Source organism: Lolium rigidum, chromosome 2 (assembly GCF_022539505.1).
Source record: "Lolium rigidum isolate FL_2022 chromosome 2, APGP_CSIRO_Lrig_0.1, whole genome shotgun sequence".
Taxonomy (NCBI): domain Eukaryota; kingdom Viridiplantae; phylum Streptophyta; class Magnoliopsida; order Poales; family Poaceae; genus Lolium; species Lolium rigidum.
The window spans coordinates 125111059-125130388 of NC_061509.1; positions in this window are offsets into that span (position 1 = coordinate 125111059).

Here is a 19330-nt window from a genome sequence, read left to right on the forward strand (position 1 = left end):
CTATCGAGCATAAATACTCCCTCTTGGAGTTAAGAGCAAAAACTTGGCCGAGCCTCTACTAATAACGGAGAGCATGCAAGATCATAAACAACACATAGGTAATAGATTGATAATCAACATAACATAGTATTCTCTATCCATCGGATCCCGACAAACACAACATATAGAATTACAAATAGATGATCTTGATCATGTTAGGCAGCTCGCAAGATCCGACAATGAAGCACATGAGGAGAAGACAACCATCTAGCTACTGCTATGGACCCATAGTCCAGGGGTGAACTACTCACTCATCACTCCGGAGGCGACCATGGCGGTGAAGAGTCCTCCGGGAGATGATTCCCCTCTCCGGCAGGGTGCCGGAGGTGATCTCCGAATACCCCGAGATGGGATTGGCGGCGGCGGCGTCTCGATAAGGTTTTCCGTATCGTGGCTCTCGGTACTAGGGGTTTCGCGACGAAGGCTTTAAGTAGGCGGAAGGGCAACGCGGGGGGCACACGAGGGCCCCACACGCCGTGGCCGCGCGGCCAGGGTCCGAGCCGCGCCGCCCTGTTGTGTCGGCGCCTCGTGGCCCCACTTCCTTTCCCCTCGGTCTTCTCGGAAGCTTCGTGCAAAAATAGGACCCCGGGCGTTGATTTCGTCCAATTCCGAGAATATTTCTTTACTATGATTTCTGAAACCAAAAACAGCAGAAAAAAGCAACTGGCTCTTCGGCATCTTGTTAATAGGTTAGTGCCGGAAAATGCATAAATACGACATATAATGTGTATAAAACATGTAGATATCATCAATAATGTGGCATGGAACATAAGAAATTATCGATACGTCGGAGACGTATCTTCATCCCCAAGCTTAGTTCATGCTCGTCCCGAGCAGGTAAACGATAACAAAGATAATTTCTGGAGTGACATGCCATCATAACCTTGATCATACTATTGTAAACATATGTAATGAATACAGCGATCAAAACAATGGTAATTACATGAGTAAACAAATGAATCATAAAGCAAAGACTTTTCATGAATAGCACTTAAAGACAAGCATCAATAAGTCTTGCATAAGAGTTAACTCATAAAGCAATAAATCAAAGTAAAGGTATTGAAGCAACACAAAGGAAGATTAAGTTTCAACAGTTGCTTTCAACTTATAACATGTATATCTCATGGATAATTGTCAACATAGAGTAATATAACAAGTGCAATATGCAAGTATGTAGGAATCAATGCACAGTTCACACACGTGTTTGCTTCTTAAGGTGGAGAGAAATAGGTGAACTGACTCAACATAAAAGTAAAAGAAAGGTCCTTCGCAGAGGAAAAGCATCGATTGCTATATTTGTGCTAGAGCTTTTATTTTGAAAACAAGAAACAATTTTGTCAACGGTAGTAATAAAGCACATGTATTATGTAAATTATATCTTACAAGTTGCAAGCCTCATGCATAGTATACTAATAGTGCCTCGCACCTTGTCCTAATTAGCTTGGACTACCGGGATCATCGCAATACACATGTTTTAACCAAGTGTCGCAAAGGGGTACCTCCATGCCGCCTGTACAAAGGTCTAAGGAGAAAGCTCGCATTTTGGATTTCTCGCTTTTGATTATTCTCAACTTAGACATCCATACCGGGACAACATGGACAACAGATAATGGACTCCTCTTTAATGCATAAGCATGTAGCAACAATTAGTGTTCTCATATGAGATTGAGGATATATGTCCAAAACTGAAACTTCCACCATGATTCATGGCTTTAGTTAGCGGCCCAATGTTCTTCTCTAACAATATGCATGCTCTAACCATTAAAGTGGTAGATCTCTCTTACTTCAGACAAGACGGACATGCATAGAAACTCACATGATATTCAACAAAGAGTAGTTGATGGCGTCCCCAGAAAACATGGTAATCGCACAACAAGCAACTTAATAAGAGATAAAGTGCATAAGTACATATTCAATACCACAATAGTTTTTAAGCTATTTGTCCCATGAGCTATATATTGTAAAGGTGAAGAATGGAAATTTTAAAGGTAGCACTCAAGCAATTTACTTTGGAATGGCGGATAAATACCATGTAGTAGGTAGGTATGGTGGACACAAATGGCATAGTGGTTGGCTCAAGGATTTTGGATGCATGAGAAGTATTCCCTCTCGATACAAGGTTTAGGCTAGCAAGGTTATTTGAAACAAACACAAGGATGAACCGGTGCAGCAAAACTCACATAAAAGACATATTGTAAACATTATAAGACTCTACACCGTCTTCCTTGTTGTTCAAAACTCAATACTAGAAATTATCTAGACTTTAGAGAGACCAAATATGCAAACCAAATTTATCAAGCTCTAGGTGTTTCTTCATTAGTAGGTGCAAAGTATATGATGCAAGAGCTTAAACATGAGCACAACAATTGCCAAGTATCAAATTATTCAAGACATTTTAGAATTACTACATGTAGCATTTCCCGATTCCAACCATATAACAATTTAACGAAGAAGATTCAACCTTCGCCATGAATACTATGAGTAAAGCCTAAGGACATATTTGTCCATATGCAACAGCGGAGCGTGTCTCTCTCCCACACAATGAATGCTAGGATCCATTTTATTCAAACAAAAACAAAAACAAAAACAAACAGACGCTCCAAGTAAAGTACATAAGATGTGACCGAATAAAAATATAGTTTCAGGGGAGGAACCTGATAATGTTGTCGATGAAGAAGGGGATGCCTTGGGCATCCCCAAGCTTAGACGCTTGAGTCTTCTTAAAATATGCAGGGGTGAACCACCGGGGCATCCCCAAGCTTAGAGCTTTCACTCTCCTTGATCATATTGCATCATTTCCCTCTCTTGATCCTTGAAAACTTCCTCCACACCAAACTCGAAACAACTCATTAGAGGGTTAGTGCACAATAAAAATTAACATGTTCAGAGGTGACACAATCATTCTTAACACTTCTGGACATTGCATAAAGCTACTGGACATTAATGGATCAAAGAAATTCATCCAACATAGCAAAAGAGGCAATGCGAAATAAAAGGCAGAATCTGTCAAAACAGAACAGTCCGTAAAGATGGATTTTATCGAGGCACCAGACTTGCTCAAATGAAAATGCCCAAATTGAATGAAAGTTGCATACATATCTGAGGATCACGCACGTAAATTGGCATATTTTTCTGAGCTACCTACAGAGGGGCAGGTCGAAATTCGTGACAGCAAAGAAATCTGTTACTGCGCAGCAATCCAAATCTAGTATTCACTTTACTATCAAAGACTTTACTTGGCTCAACTAAACACAAAACTAAGATAAGGAGAGGTTACTACAGTAGTAAACAACTTCCAAGACTCAAATATAAAACAAAAATACTGTAGTAAAAACATGGGTTGTCTCCCATAAGCGCTTTTCTTTAACGCCTTTCAGCTAGGCGCAGAAAGTGTATATCAAGTATTATCGAGAGATGAAGCATTGATATCATAACCGGGGGTGTTGGGAGTTTTCTCAACCATTCATAATATGTTGGATACATAAGTTTCAGCGGCTCCCTTTTCATTAGTCTTGGGCTTGCTACTCTCATCAAACAAATTTTCAGGAACAAGCCAAGCATAGTTATTTTCTAGCGCTTCATTCATCGCTAGGAGCTTACATGGTATTGGTGCTTTGATCTCCCCACCATCATTAATATTATTAGTGTACCTTACTCTCTCCATGTCCATCTTTTCAAGGATACTAACAAAATTGGTATAAGAACCAAGCATCTTATATTTAATAAAGACCTTTCTAGCCTCTCTTGCTATACCACCAAATTCTCTAAGAAGGGTTTCTAAAACAAAATCTTTCTTTTCCCCTTCTTCCATATCACCGAGTGTAAGAAACATGTGTTGGATTATAGGATTGAGATTAACAAATTTAGTTTCCAACATGCGAACTAAAGCAACGACGAAGCAATTTCATAAGTAGGAGCAAGTTCTACCAAGTGTCTATCTTCAAAATCTTCAACGGTACTAACATGATTGAAAAATTCTTCTATATTATTTCTCCCAACTATAGACCCACGTCCTACCGGTATGTCTTTTACGGTAAAATTAAAAAGAAACATGATGAATCAAGTAAAGTAAATGCAAGTAAACTAATTTTTTTGTGTTTTTGATATAGAGTGCAAGACAGTAAATAAAGTAAAGCTAGCAACTAATTTTTTTGTGTTTTGATATATTGCAGCAAACAAAGTAGTAAATAAAATAAAGCAAGACAAAAACAAAGTAAAGAGATTGGATTGTGGAGACTCCCCTTGCGGCGTGTCTTGATCTCCCCGGCAACGGCGCCGTAAATTTAGCTTGATGACGCGTAAAGCACACGCCCGTTGGGAACCCCAAGTGGAAGGTGTGATGCGTACGGCAGCAAGTTTCCTCGCAAGAAACCAAGGTTTATCGAACCGAGTAGGAGTCAAGAAGCACGTCGAAGGTTGATGGCGGCGGGATGTAGTGCGGCGCAACACCGGAGATTCCGCGCCAACGTGGAACCCGCACAACACAACCAAAGTACTTTGCCCCAACGAAACAGGTGAGGTTGTCAATCTCACCGGCTTGCTGTTACAAAGGATTAGATGTATAGTGTGGATAATGATTGTTTCCAAGAACAAGTAAAGAACAATAGCAAGCAGATTTGTATTTCGGATGTAAAAGAATGGACCGGGGTCCACGGTTCACTAGAGGTGTCTCTCCCATAAGATAGCATGTTGGGTGAACAAATTACGGTCGGGCAATTGACAAATAAAGAGGGCATAACAATGCACATACATGATATGATGAATATTGTGAGATTTAATTGGGCATTACGACAAAGTACATAGACCGCTATCCAAGCATGCATCTATGCCTAAAAAGTCCACCTTCAGGTTATCATCCGAACCCCTTCCGGTATTAAGTTGCAAAACAACAGACAATTGCATTAAGTATGGTGCGTAATGTAATCAATAACTACATCCTCGGACATAGCATCAATGTTTTATCCCTAGTGGCAACGAGACATCCATAACCTTAGAGGTTTCTGTCACTCCCCAGCATTCACGGAGACATGAACCCACTATCGAGCATAAATACTCCCTCTTGGAGTTAAGAGCAAAACTTGTCCAGAGCCTCTACTAATAACGGAGAGCATGCAAGATCATAAACAACACATAGGTAATAGATTGATAATCAACATAACATAGTATTCTCTATCCATCGGATCCCGACAAACACAACATATAGAATTACAGATAGATAATTGATACGTCTCCGACGTATCGATAATTTCTTATGTTCCATGCCATATTATTGATGATACCTACATGTTTTATGCACACTTTATGTCATATTCGTGCATTTTCTGGAACTAACCTATTAACAAGATGCCGAAGTGCCAATTCTTGTTTTCTGCTGTTTTTGGTTTCAGAAATCCTAGTAACAAAATATTCTCGGAATTGGACGAAATCAAGACCCAGGGGCCTATTTTGCCACGAACCTTCCAGAAGACCGAAGAGCATACGAAGTGGGGCCACGAGGTGGCCAGACCACAAGGCGGCGCGGCCAAGGAGGGGCCCGCGCCGCCTTGTGGTGTGGGCCCCTCGTCGACCCTCCGACTCGCCCTTCCGCCTACTTAAAGCCTCCGTCGCGAAACCCCCGAGGCGAAATACCACGATACGGAAAACCTTACCGAGACGCCGCCGCCGCCAATCCCATCTCGGGGGATTCTCGGAGATCTCCTCCGGCACCCTGCCGGAGAGGGGATTCATCTCCCGGAGGACTCTACACCGCCATGGTCGCCTCCGGAGTGATGAGTGAGTAGTTCACCCCCGGACTATGGGTCCATAGCAGTAGCTAGATGGTTGTCTTCTCCTCATTGTGCTTCATTGTTGGATCTTGTGAGCTGCCTAACATGATCAAGATCATCTATCCGTAATACTCTATGTTGTGTTTGTCGGGATCCGATGGATAGAGAATACCATGTTATGTTAATTATCAAGTTATTGCATATGTGTTGTTTATGATCTTGCATGCTCTCCGTTATTAGTAGAGGCTCTGGCCAAGTTGATGCTAGTAACTCCAAGAGGGAGTATTTATGCTCGATAGTGGGTTCATGCCTCGCATTGACACACGGGACGATGATGTGAAAGTTCTAAGGTTGTGTTGTGCTTGTTGCCACTAGGGATAAAACATTGATGCTATGTCCGAGGATGTAGTTATTGATTACATTACGCACCATACTTAATGCAATTGTCTGTTGTTAGCAACTTAATACCGGAGGGGGTTCGGACGATAACCCGAAGGTGGACTTTTTAGGCATAGATGCGGTTGGATGGCGGTCTATGTACTTTGTCGTAATGCCCAATTAAATCTCACTATACTTATCATGACATGTATGTGCATTGTTATGCCCTCTCTATTTGTCAATTGCCCGATCGTAATTTGTTCACCCAACATGCTTTTATCTTATGGGAGAGACACCTCTAGTGAACTGTGGACCCCGGTCCATTCTTTTAAATACTGAAATACAAATCTGCTGCAATACTTGTTCTTTACTATTTTCTTGCAAACAATCATCTTCCACACAATACGGTTAATCCTTTGTTACAGCAAGCCGGTGAGATTGACAACCTCACTGTTTCGTTGGGGCAAAGTACTTCGGTTGTGTTGTGCAGGTTCCACGTTGGCGTCGGAATCCCTGGTGTTGCGCCGCACTACATCCCGCCGCCATCAACCTTCAACGTGCTTCTTGGCTCCTCCTGGTTCGATAAACCTTGGTTTCTTTCGAGGGAAAACTTGCTGCTGTGCGCATCATACCTTCCTCTTGGGGTTGCCCAACGAACGTGTGAAATACACGCCATCAAGCATATTTTCTGGCGCCGTTGCCGGGGAGATCAAGACACGCTGCAAGGGGAGTCTCCACTTCTCAATCTCTTTACTTTGTTTTTATCTTGCTTTATTTTATTTACTACTTTGTTTGCTGCATTATATCAAAACACAAAAAAATTAGTTGCTAGCTTTACTTTATTTATTGTCTTGTTTGCTATATCAAAAACACAAAAAAATTAGTATACTTGCATTTACTTTATCTAGTTTGCTTTATTTACTACTGCTAAAATGGCCAACCCTGAAAATACTAAGTTGTGTGACTTCACTAGCACAAATAATAATGATTTCCTCTGCACACCTATTGCTCCACCTGCTACTACAGCAGAATTCTTTGAAATTAAACCCGCTTTACTAAATCTTGTTATGCGAGAGCAATTTTCTCGGTGTTAGTTCCGATGATGCTGCTGCCCATCTCAATAATTTTGTTGAATTGTGTGAAATGCAAAAGTATAAAGATGTAGATGGTGACATTATAAAATTAAAATTGTTTCCTTTCTCATTAAGAGGAAGAGCTAAAGATTGGTTGCTATCTCTCGCCTAAGAATAGTATTGATTCATGGACTAAATGCAAGGATGCTTTTATTGGTAGATATTATCCCCCTGCTAAAATTATATCTTTGAGGAGTAGCATAATGAATTTTAAACAATTGGATAATGAACATGTTGCTCAAGCTTGGGAAAGAATGAAATCTCTCGGTTAAAAATTGCCCAACCCATGGATCGACTACTTGGATGATCATCCAAACCTTCTATGCGAGGACTAAATTTTTCTTCGCGGAATTTATTGGATTCAGCTGCTGGAGGTACCTTTATGTCCATCACTCTTGGTGAAGCAACAAAGCTCCTTGATAATATGATGGTTAATTACTCTGAATGGCACACGGAAAGAGCTCCACAAGGTAAGAAGGTAAATTCCGTTGAAGAATCCTCTTCCTTGAATGATAAGGTTGATGCTATTATGTCTATGCTTGCGAATGATAGGACTAATGTTGATCCTAATAATGTTCCATTAGCTTCATTGGTTGCCCAAGAAGAACATGTTGATGTAAACTTCATTAAAAACAATAATTTCAACAACAATGCTTATCGGAACAATTCTAGTAATAACTATAGGCCATATCCTTATATTAATGGTAACGGTTATGCTAATTCTTATGGGAATTCTTACAACAATAATAGGAATACACCCCCTGGACTTGAAGCTATGCTTAAAGAATTTATTAGTACACAAACTGCCTTTAACAAATCTGTTGAGGAAAAGCTCAATAAAATTGATATTCTTGCTTCTAAGGTTGATAGTCTTGCCTCCGATGTTGATCTTTTGAAATCGAAAGTTATGCCTAATAGGGATATTGAAAATAAAATTGTTACTACAGCAAATGCCATCCAAGTTAGAATTAATGAGAATATAAGATTAATGGCTGAACTGCGTGCTAGGTGGGATAGAGAAGAAAATGAAAAACTAGCTAAAGAGGAAAATGTAGCTAAAGTTTGGACTATTACCACCACTAGCAATGTTAATGATTCACATGTTGCTGCACCTCCTACTATCAATGGTAAAATAATTGGTGTTGGCAATGCTTCTACTCCTAGTGCAAAGCGCGCAAAATTACCTGAAACTGCTAAAACTGCTGAAACTGCTCGTGATAAAACTCGCTGAAATTTTTTCCAACCTTGGGGATGATAATCCCATTGCTTTAAATTGTAATGATTTAGATTTTGATGATTGCCACATCTCTGAAGTTATAAAGTTCTTGCAAAAACTTGCTAAGAGTCCCAATGCTAGCGCTGTAAACTTGGCTTTCACAAAACATATTACAAATGCTCTCATAAAAGCTAGAGAAGAGAAACTAAAACTTGAAACTTCTATTCCTAGAAAGCTAGAGGATGGTTGGGAGCCGATCATTAAAATGAGAGTCAAAGATTTTGATTGTAATGCTTTATGTGATCTTGGTGCAAGTATTTCTGTTATGCCTAAGAAAGTCTATGATATGCTTGACTTGCCACCATTGAAAAACAGTTATCTGGATGTTAATCTCGCTGATAATGCTAAAAAGAAACCTTTGGGGAGAGTTGATAATGTTCATATTATGGTTAACAATAACCTTGTCCCCGTTGATTTTGTTGTCTTGGATATTGAATGCAATGCATCTTGCCCCATTATATTGGGAAGACCTTTTCTTCGAACCGTTGGTGCTACTATTGATATGAAGGAAGGTAATATTAAATATCAGTTTCCTCTCAAGAAAGGTATGGAACACTTCCCTAGAAAGAGAATGAAGTTACCTTTTGATTCTATTATTAGAACAAATTATGATGTTGATGCTTCGTCTCTTGATGTTACTTGATATACACTTTCCACGCCTAGCTGAAAGGCGTTAAAAAAAGCGCTTATGGGAGACAACCCATGTTTTTACTACAGTATTTTTGTTTTATATTTGAGTCTTGGAAGTTGTTTACTACTGTAGCAACCTCTCCTTATCTTAGTTTTGAGTTTTGTTGTGCCAAGTAAAGTCTTTGATAGTAAAGTAAGTACTAGATTTGGATTACTGCGCAGTTCCAGATTTCTTTGCTGTCACGAATCTGGGTCTACCTCCCTGTAGGTAGCTCAGAAAATTAAGCCAATTTACGTGCATGATCCTCAGATATGTACGCAACTTTCATTCAATTTGAGCATTTTCATTTGAGAAAGTATGGTGGCCTAATAAAATCCATCTTTACGGACTGTTCTGTTTTGACAGATTCTGTCTTTTATTTCGCATTGCCTCTTTTGCTATGTTGGATGAATTTCTTTGATCCATTAATGTCCAGTAGCTTTATGCAATGTCCAGAAGTGTTAAGAATGATTGTGTCACCTCCGAACATGTTAATTTTTATTATGCACTAACCCTCTAATGAGTTGTTTCGAGTTTGGTGTGGAGGAAGTTTTCAAGGATCAAGAGAGGAGTGTGATGCAATATGATCAAGGAGAGTGAAAGATCTAAGCTTGGGGATGCCCCGGTGGTTCACCCCTGCATATTATAAGAAGACTCAAGCGTCTAAGCTTGGGGATGCCCAAGGCATCCCCTTCTTCATCGACAACATTATCAGGTTCCTCCCCTGAAACTATATTTTTATTCCGTCACATCTTATGCACTTTGCTTGGAGCGTCGGTTTTTTTTTTTTTGTTTTGTTTGAATAAAATGGATCCTAGCATTCACTTTATGGTAGAGAGACACGCTCCGCTGTAGCATATGGACAAGTATGTCCTTAGGCTCTACTCATAGTATTCATGGCGAAGTTTCTTCTTTGTTAAATTGTTATATGGTTGGAATTGGAAAATGCTACATGTAGTAATTCTAAAATGTCTTGGATAATTTGATACTTGGCAATTGTTGTGCTCATGTTTAAGCTCTTGCATCATATACTTTGCACCCATTAATGAAGAAACACTTAGAGCTTGCTAATCTGGTTTGCATATTTGGTTTCTCTAGAGTCTAGATAATATCTAGTATTGAGTTTTGAACAACAAGGAAGACGGTGTGGAGTCTTATAATGTTTACAATATGTCTTTTATGTGAGTTTTGCTGTACCGTTCATCCTTGTGTTTGTTTCAAATAACCTTGCTAGCCTAAACCTTGTATCGAGAGGGAATACTTCTCATGCATCCAAAATCCTTGAGCCAACCACTATGCCATTTGTGTCCACCATACCTACCTACTACATGGTATTTATCCGCCATTCCAAAGTAAATTGCTTGAGTGCTACCTTTAAAATTCCATCATTCACCTTTGCAATATATAGCTCATGGGACAAATAGCTTAAAAACTATTGTGGTATTGAATATGTACTTATGCACTTTATCTCTTATTAAGTTGCTTGTTGTGCGATAACCATGTTTCGGGGACGCCATCAACTATTCTTTGTTGAATATCATGTGAGTTGCTATGCATGTCCGTCTTGTCTCGAAGTAAGAGAGATCTACCACGTTTATGGTTGGAGCATGCATATTGTTAGAGAAGAACATTGGGCCGCTAACTAAAGCCATGATTCATGGTGGAAGTTTCAGTTTTGGACATATATCCTCAATCTCATATGAGAATAATAATTGTTGCCACATGCTTATGCATTAAAGAGGAGTCCATTATCTGTTGTCCATGTTGTCCCGGTATGGATGTCTAAGTTGAGAATAATCAAAAGCGAGAAATCCAAAATGCGAGCTTTCTCCTTAGACCTTTGTACAGGCGGCATGGAGGTACCCCATTGTGACACTTGGTTAAAACATGTGCATTGCAAAGATCCGGTAGTCCAAGCTAATTAGGACAAGGTGCGGGCACTATTAGTATACTATGCATGAGGCTTACAACTTGTAAGATATAATTTTCATAACTCATATGCTTTATTACTACCGTTGACAAAATTGTTTCATGTTTTCAAAATAAAAGCTCTAGCACAAATATAGCAATCGATGCTTTCCTCTTTGAAGGACCATTCTCTTTACTTTTATGTTGAGTCAGTTCACCTATCTCTCTCCACCTCAAGAAGCAAACGCTTGTGTGAACTGTGCATTGATTCCTACATACTTGCATATTGTACTTGTTATATTACTCTATGTTGACAATTATCCATGAGATATACATGTTACAAGTTGAAAGCAACCGCTGAAACTTAATCTTCCTTTGTGTTGCTTCAATACCTTTACTTTGATTTATTGCTTTATGAGTTAACTCTTATGCAAGACTTATTGATACTTGTCTTGAAGTACTATTCATGAAAAGTCTTTGTTTTATGATTCACTTGTTTACTCATGTCATTACCATTGTTTTGATCGCTGCATCCACTACATATGTTTACAAATAGTATGATCAAGGTTATGATGGCATGTCACTTCAGAAATTATCTTTGTTATCGTTTTACCTGCTCGGGACGAGCAGAACTAAGCTTGGGGATGCTTGATACGTCTCCGACGTATCGATAATTTCTTATGTTCCATGCCATATTATTGATGATACCTACATGTTTTATGCACACTTTATGTAATATTCGTGCATTTTCTGGAACTAACCTATTAACAAGATGCCGAAGTGCCGCTTCTGTCGTTTTCGTTGTTTTTGGTTTCAGAAATCCTAGTAACGAAATATTCTCGGAATTGGACGAAATCAAGACCCGGGGCCTATTTTGCCACGAACCTTCCGAAGACCGAAGAGCATACAAAGTGGGGCCACGAGGTGGCCGGACCACAAGGCGGCGCGGCCAAGGAGGGGCCCGCGCCGCCTGTGGTGTGGGCCCCTCGTCAGCCCTCCGACTCGCCCTTCCGCCTACTTAAAGCCTCCGTCGCGAAACCCCCGAGGCGAAAAACCACGATACGGAAAACCTTACCGAGACGCCGCCGCCGCCAATCCCATCTCGGGGGATTCCGGAGATCTCCTCCCGGCACCCCTGCCGGAGAGGGGATTCATCTCCCGGGAGGACTCTACACCGCCATGGTCGCCTCCGGAGTGATGAGTGAGTAGTTCACTCCTGGACTATGGGTCCATAGCGGTAGCTAGATGGTTGTCTTCTCCTCATTGTGCTTCATTGTTGGATCTTGTGAGCTGCCTAACATGATCAAGATCATCTATCCGTAATACTCTATGTTGTGTTTGTCGGGATCCGATGGATAGAGAATACCATGTTATGTTAATTATCAAGTTATTGCATATGTGTTGTTTATGATCTTGCATGCTCTCCGTTATTAGTAGAGGCTCGGCCAAGTTGATGCTAGTAACTCCAAGAGGGAGTATTTATGCTCGATAGTGGGTTCATGCCTGCATTGACACCTGGACGATGACGTAAAGTTCTAAGGTTGTGTTGTCTGTTGCCACTAGGGATAAAACATTGATGCTATGTCCGAGGATGTAGTTATTGATTACATTACGCACCGTACTTAATGCAATTGTCTCGTTGTTAGCAACTTAATACTGGAGGGGTTCGGACGATAACCTGAAGGTGGACTTTTTAGGCATAGATGCGGTTGGATGGCGGTCTATGTACTTTGTCGTAATGCCCAATTAAATCTCACTATACTTATCATGACATGTATGTGCATTGTTATGCCCTCTCTATTTGTCAATTGCCCGACTGTAATTTGTTCACCCAACATGCTTTTATCTTATGGGAGAGACACCTCTAGTGAACTGTGGACCCCGGTCCATTCTTTTAAATACTGAAATACAAATCTGCTGCAATACTTGTTCTTTACTATTTTCTTGCAAACAATCATCTTCCACACAATACGGTTAATCCTTTGTTACAGCAAGCCGGTGAGATTGACAACCTCACTCGTTTCGTTGGGGCAAAGTACTTTGGTTGTGTTGTGCAGGTTCCACGTTGGCGCCGAAATCCCTGGTGTTGCGCCTCACTACATCCCGCCGCCATCAACCTTCAACGTGCTTCTTGGCTCCTCCTGGTTCGATAAACCTTGGTTTCTTTCTGAGGGAAAACTAGCTGCTGTGCGCATCATACCTTCCTCTTGGGGTTGCCCAACGAACGTGTGAAATACACGCCATCAATAATCTTGATCATGTTAGGCAGCTCACAAGATCCGACAATGAAGCACATGAGGAGAAGACAACCATCTAGCTACTGCTATGGACCCATAGTCCAGGGGTGAACTACTCACTCATCACTCCGGAGGCGACCATGGCGGTGAAGAGTCCTCCGGGAGATGATTCCCCTCTCGGCAGAGTGCCGGAGGTGATCTCCGAGAATCCCCCGAGATGGGATTGGCGGCGGCGGCGTCTCTCGAAGGTTTTCCGTATCGTGGCTCTCGGTACTGGGGGTTTCGCGACGAAGGCTTTAAGTAGGCGGAAGGGCAACGCGGGGGGCCACACGAGGGCCCCACACGCCAGGGCCGCGCGGCCAGGGTCCAGGCCGCGCCGCCCTGTTGTGTCGGCACCTCGTGGCCCCACTTCCTTTCCCCCTCGGTCTTCCGGAAGCTTCGTGCAAAAATAGGACCCCGGGCGTTGATTTCGTCCAATTCCGAGAATATTTCTTTACTAGGATTTCGAAACCAAAAACAGCGTAGAAAACGATGTCGGCTCTTCGGCATCTTGTTAATAGGTTAGTGCCGGAAAATGCATAAATACGACATATAATGTGTATAAAACATGTAGATATCATCAATAATGTGGCATGGAACATAAGAAATTATCGATACGTCGGAGACGCATCACTGGTGAGCCGATCCGACGTGGCAGGCCGTGTGGCGCCGCTCTCACCGGCGCCACACTTTGAAAGTGTGGCGCCCGTGGCAAGGGCGCCACACATCCATTTAAATTTGGCCGCGCGCGCCCGCCCAGCCCGACCCAGTTTCTTTCTCCTCCCTCTGTTCTTCTTCTCTCACAGGAGGCGGCCGGCTCTCTCTCTCCCCCTCTCCCCCCACCAAATCCACCACCAAATCATCAGATCTGTCCGTGGAGATCGTTCCCAACTCGTTCCTTGAGGTAATCTCCTTCGAATCTTTTCCATTCATCCACTAATTTCATAGATCTTGCTAGATTTGGACATGAACCCTAGACATGGAATTTTTTTTGTGCACTCTATATTGTAGTGTATGTGTTTAAATTCGTAGCCTCATGTATGCATGTGTTTGAACCATAGATTTGTTGAAACCTAGATATGAAATTTCACATGTATGTGTTGAAACCCTATGTATGTGTTGAAATGTGTAATATTTACCTAGGAAATGCATTCAAATGTTTTACATATGCCTAGTATTTGTGATGGAATAACTCATATTTGTTAGTGGAATGGGTCATAATATGGTGTTTGATGTAAACATGTAGGATGGCCGGTCCTGGTGGCCGGCGAGGCGGTCGAGGCCGCGGCCCTGGGCGCCCCCGGGGCCGGGGAAGGGGCCGCCGTGGTGGAGCAGCAACGGCCCCACGCTCACCGTCACCTGCACCCTCCTCGTCTTCGCATGACGAACGCTGCTCGAGTTCCTCCTCCGCATCGACGACGACCCACTCGGCATCAAGCGGCTACCGGACAAGTTCGCCGAGTTCGTCGATGGCGTCGAGCCGGCGCAGTTGCAGCTACGGGAGGCCAGCTGCAACTTCTGCCGCTGGCCCATGGAGGTCCTGTTCGACGGGCAGGGCAAGATGTACCTGCACACGGTGTGGGACAAGTTCGCCCGTGACCTCGCGCTCGAGCCCGGCTGCCAGCTCACCTTCCTCTACGAGGGGGACGGCGAGATGATCGTCAAGGTGTTCGAAGACACAGCATGCCGCGTGCACTACCACACCGGCGAATCCGGCTCGGACACCGATAGTTATAACTTAGAGTGTTGTGAACTCTATCTTCATTGCTACGTGTTGTTTGAATTCTATCTTAAATTGTATGAAACTATGTGCTACGATGTTATGTATGATGATGATATGTCTATGATGTGTGTACGAAATTGCTGTTGATATGATGTGTGTATGAAATAGTTGTTGACATGATGGCAGTTTTGTTGGAATATGGTAGGATTTTTCATGGTTTTACACAATTCAATGTGTGGCGCCCTTCCCACTGGCGCCACACTGCACTGTGTGGCGCCCCTCCCATCGGCGCCACACAACCATTTGTAATTGCCCAAAACATACTGTAAGACAAATCGTCTGGGACTTAGCCGTTTTGGCGAGGCTCTATGTGTGGCGCCGATGCCACGGGCGCCACACGAAGAGCCTCGCCAAAACGGCTAAGGACTAATCGTCCGGAGCCCCTGGATGTTTTTGACCCAAAAGTTGATATATGTTGGCATGTGTGGCGCCGATGGGAGGGGCGCCACACAGTGCACTGTGGCGCCAGTGCGAAGGGCGCCACACATTGACTTGTGTTAAAACCATGAAAAATCCTACCATATTCAAACGAGCTTTGAGTACAACATTGCACTGAATATGTACGACACAGCATAATGGTTCAAACGACAAATAAGGTTCGACGACATCAAGGTTCCAATTACAATAAGGTTCAACGACATGAAGGTTCGAGAAGATCAAGGTTCACACAACATCATGGTTCGACAACATAAACGGTTCGACAACAAGAACATAGCCAAAGGGACATCACTGCGTGGCAAAGGCTCCCTCCCCTTCGCCTTCTTTTTCTTAGATTCTTCAGCCAATTATTCCTTCTCCCTTATGTCACGAGCCAACTGAACGACCGAATCGAAGAAGTGGTGGCGCTGCCCCGTCTTTGCATCTTCCATTTGAGCTCTTTCCTCCTTGATGCGTTCAGCCTCCCTAGCCACCTCTTCTAGGTGCATCCTATTGGCCCTCTGCCTCGCTATTTGCTCAAGTTGGCAGCTCCTCAGGAATTTTGCCCGTGCCTCGCGGTCCCGTTCGGCCTTCAGCTTGTCATTCCTCCTCTTGTTGCGCAATAGGTATTCCTCATGCCCCCTTTGCATACGGTCATCTTCCTCCTTCTTCTTAGCTATCTCCTCCCGCCTCTTCCTCTCAAGTTCTTCCTTCTCCCTCTTCCGCACCGTCCTTACCGCCTCCTCCCAAACGGACTCCTCCTTCTCATTGCCCTCCCATGCCCCTTCCCCTTGGTGGGTTGAGTTGCCATACCTGAAAACCAAATTGAAAAACCAAAGTTAGTCATGGAATAGGAAAATAGAAAGTACAATGCAATTAGTAACTTGGAGACACATACGGATAAGGCCCCGCTAGGTATCCTAGCATACTAGTACTCCGACGGCCACCATGCCGACCTCTACTAAGCCCAACATGAATCCTTGGTTGCCTTGGACCTTGTCGCCATTGTGTTTGATGCCTTGCGGCTTGTTGCCTTGGAGCTTGTTGCGTAGGAGCTTGTTGTCGTGGGGCTTGTTGCCTTGGAGCTTGTTGACTTGGAGCTTGTTGCGTTGGAGCTTGTTGCCGTGGGGCTTGTGTGCTTGGAGCTTGTTGCCGTGGGGCTTGTGTGCTTGGAGCTTGTTTGCCGTGGGGCTTGTGTGCTTGGAGCTTGTTGGCTTGGAGGAGGTTGACGCGGAGACGGTTGGCTTGGAGCTTGTTGGCTTGGGGTTTGTTGGCTTCGAGGTTGATTTGAAACTTGTTGGCTACTTGATGCTTGACTTGTGGTAGCATCATTGCCCTTTGATTTTTTGCCGGATGTGCACTTCCTTTTATTGTGGCCCTTACTATTGCATGATCCACAATTAGTTGGCTCGCGAGCTTCTTGGAATAACTCTGTTTCCCGAATGACCCCATCTATCCATATCTCCGTGATACCTCTTTGTCTTTCTTCTTCCACGTTTCACAACCTTCCATTCCGGATCTGGCCAAACTTGCACACCATGATACTCCGGCCATTGTGATTGATCCAAGTAAGGAGAAAACCTTGGAGCCCATGTCCTCTTTGTGGCTTCAATTGAGAACTCGGACTCCCGAACGGTGAGCGGGTTATTGTAGTCGACACGTCTAGTGCGTGCCACCGTTAGCAAGTGGGAGCAAGCCAAATGAAGCAAAGAGGGCCTCCTACATGTGCATTCACATGTCTTTAGGGACACACGGAAAGCCCGGCCTCCGTGTTGGACACCACATTGTGTGGTGCCTCCCGGCTCATTCACTTGGTAAACCCAGTCAACATTGTCATAAAATGTAGCCGTTTGGGAGTCGGCCTTCCTCGCCTGAAAATCCATGAACTCTTGAACCTTCGTTGGGAACTCGCAATTCATAGCAATTTCCTTCTCCGTTTCATCGGTGTAGTTCTGGAAATAGACATTCAACTTCTCGAATGTGTATTGAATGATTGCCGTCACGGGCAATGCACGAACACCCTTCAACACATTGTTGAAGCACTTGGCCATGTTGCTTGTCATTTGGCCATATCTCCTCCCATCCTCATCATAAGCTCTTGCCCACTTTGAGTTAAATATGAGGTGTCTATGAAGAAACTCTTGACCACCCGCGTTGAGGTCTTTGTACTTCAGCAAGCCGTTGTATAGGTTTGCGAAGCGGCGCTCCGAGTAAGCGAGGCAACAATCTTGAAGAAGGTCAGACAACTCTTTGCTCTTGCATGCCCGGTAGAAGTTTGCACAAAAATTCCTCATGCACCATCGGTGATGTAAGGGAGCATGCCCGGGAATTGCAAGCTCCACCGCATTGAGAATTCCTTGATGACGATCGGAGATGACACACACTTCCTTTGAGGGTGGTATGACCCTCGTCCTCAATATGTGGAAAAACCATTCCCAGTTATCATTGTTCTCAATCTCTACCAATGCAAAAGCCAGTGGTACTAAACAGTTGCTCGCATCATTTGCTATTGCCACCAATAGTGTGCCCTTGTACTCGCCCGGTCAAGAAGGTACCATCCACGGCTATGACGGGCCTACAATGTTCGAATGCCCTCGTGCATTGCTCGAATGACCAAAATGCACGGTGAAATACCCTCACTCTTTTACCATCATGCAATGTCATTTTGGTTGCGGAAGGCTCCACCACATGCACCATGCCCGGGTTAGTTGCGGCCATCGCTAACAACAACCTAGGGACTCGGTTGTATGCTTCCTCCCAATCACCGTACAACATCTTAAATGCGGCTTGTTTGGCCTTCCATGCCTTCCCGTACTTGACGTCGTAGGCAAACCGGGATTTGACCGTATCTTGCACGGACTTAATGCTCATGATAGAAAGTGATGATATCTCCGCCGAGAGCTTGTATGCAATGAACTCGGATGTGAGTTGACGGTGGTCCGGCTGCGCATCCTTGCCATCAAGCTTCGGCCCCCGGCACATGTGAGTGGCTACACAACTTGTTATGTGCCAAGAGGGCCCTTTTCGAAAGGTCTTGCACGGACAACCCATGGGCACCTTTTTTCCACACATTTTAGCGTGTACCGCTTCTTCAAGTCCGAGTGAACAACAATGTAAGGGCGATGATGCTTAATGGAGAACTCCTTCAACCATATCTTCAATTCCAAGAAGGTATCAAACGTGAGCCCTTTACAGATAATAGCCGTCCTACCATCCACATCTCTCTTCGAAATTGGCCTAGCTTCAAGAAGTAAACTTTTGCCACCATCAACCACGGCTCCATCCGCAAGACTAACATCACGGAACAATGGTACCCGGATATCCCGTCCGGTTACCTTCTTGAAGATCTCGGCTCTTTCGGCTTCCTTAGCCGTCAAGCCATCCTCATCAACCTCCTCTTCGGGTCCATCATCATCCGAGTCCGACGCATAGCATCGGGAATAAGGAATGGAGTGGTCCATCTCCTCTTGCGTCCAATATTTATCCAAATCACCGACATTGTTGCCATTCATCTCGAAACCATCATCACCATCATCATGCTCGTCATACTCATTATCCAACGGAGGTTGTTGGGCAATGGGAGATTGGACAATGGGAGATTGGGAGGCTTCTTCTTGGCTCATGGGTGGTGGACTCCTCTCTCGAACGGGGGAGGAGGGCCGGTTAAGGTCAAGCTCGATACGAG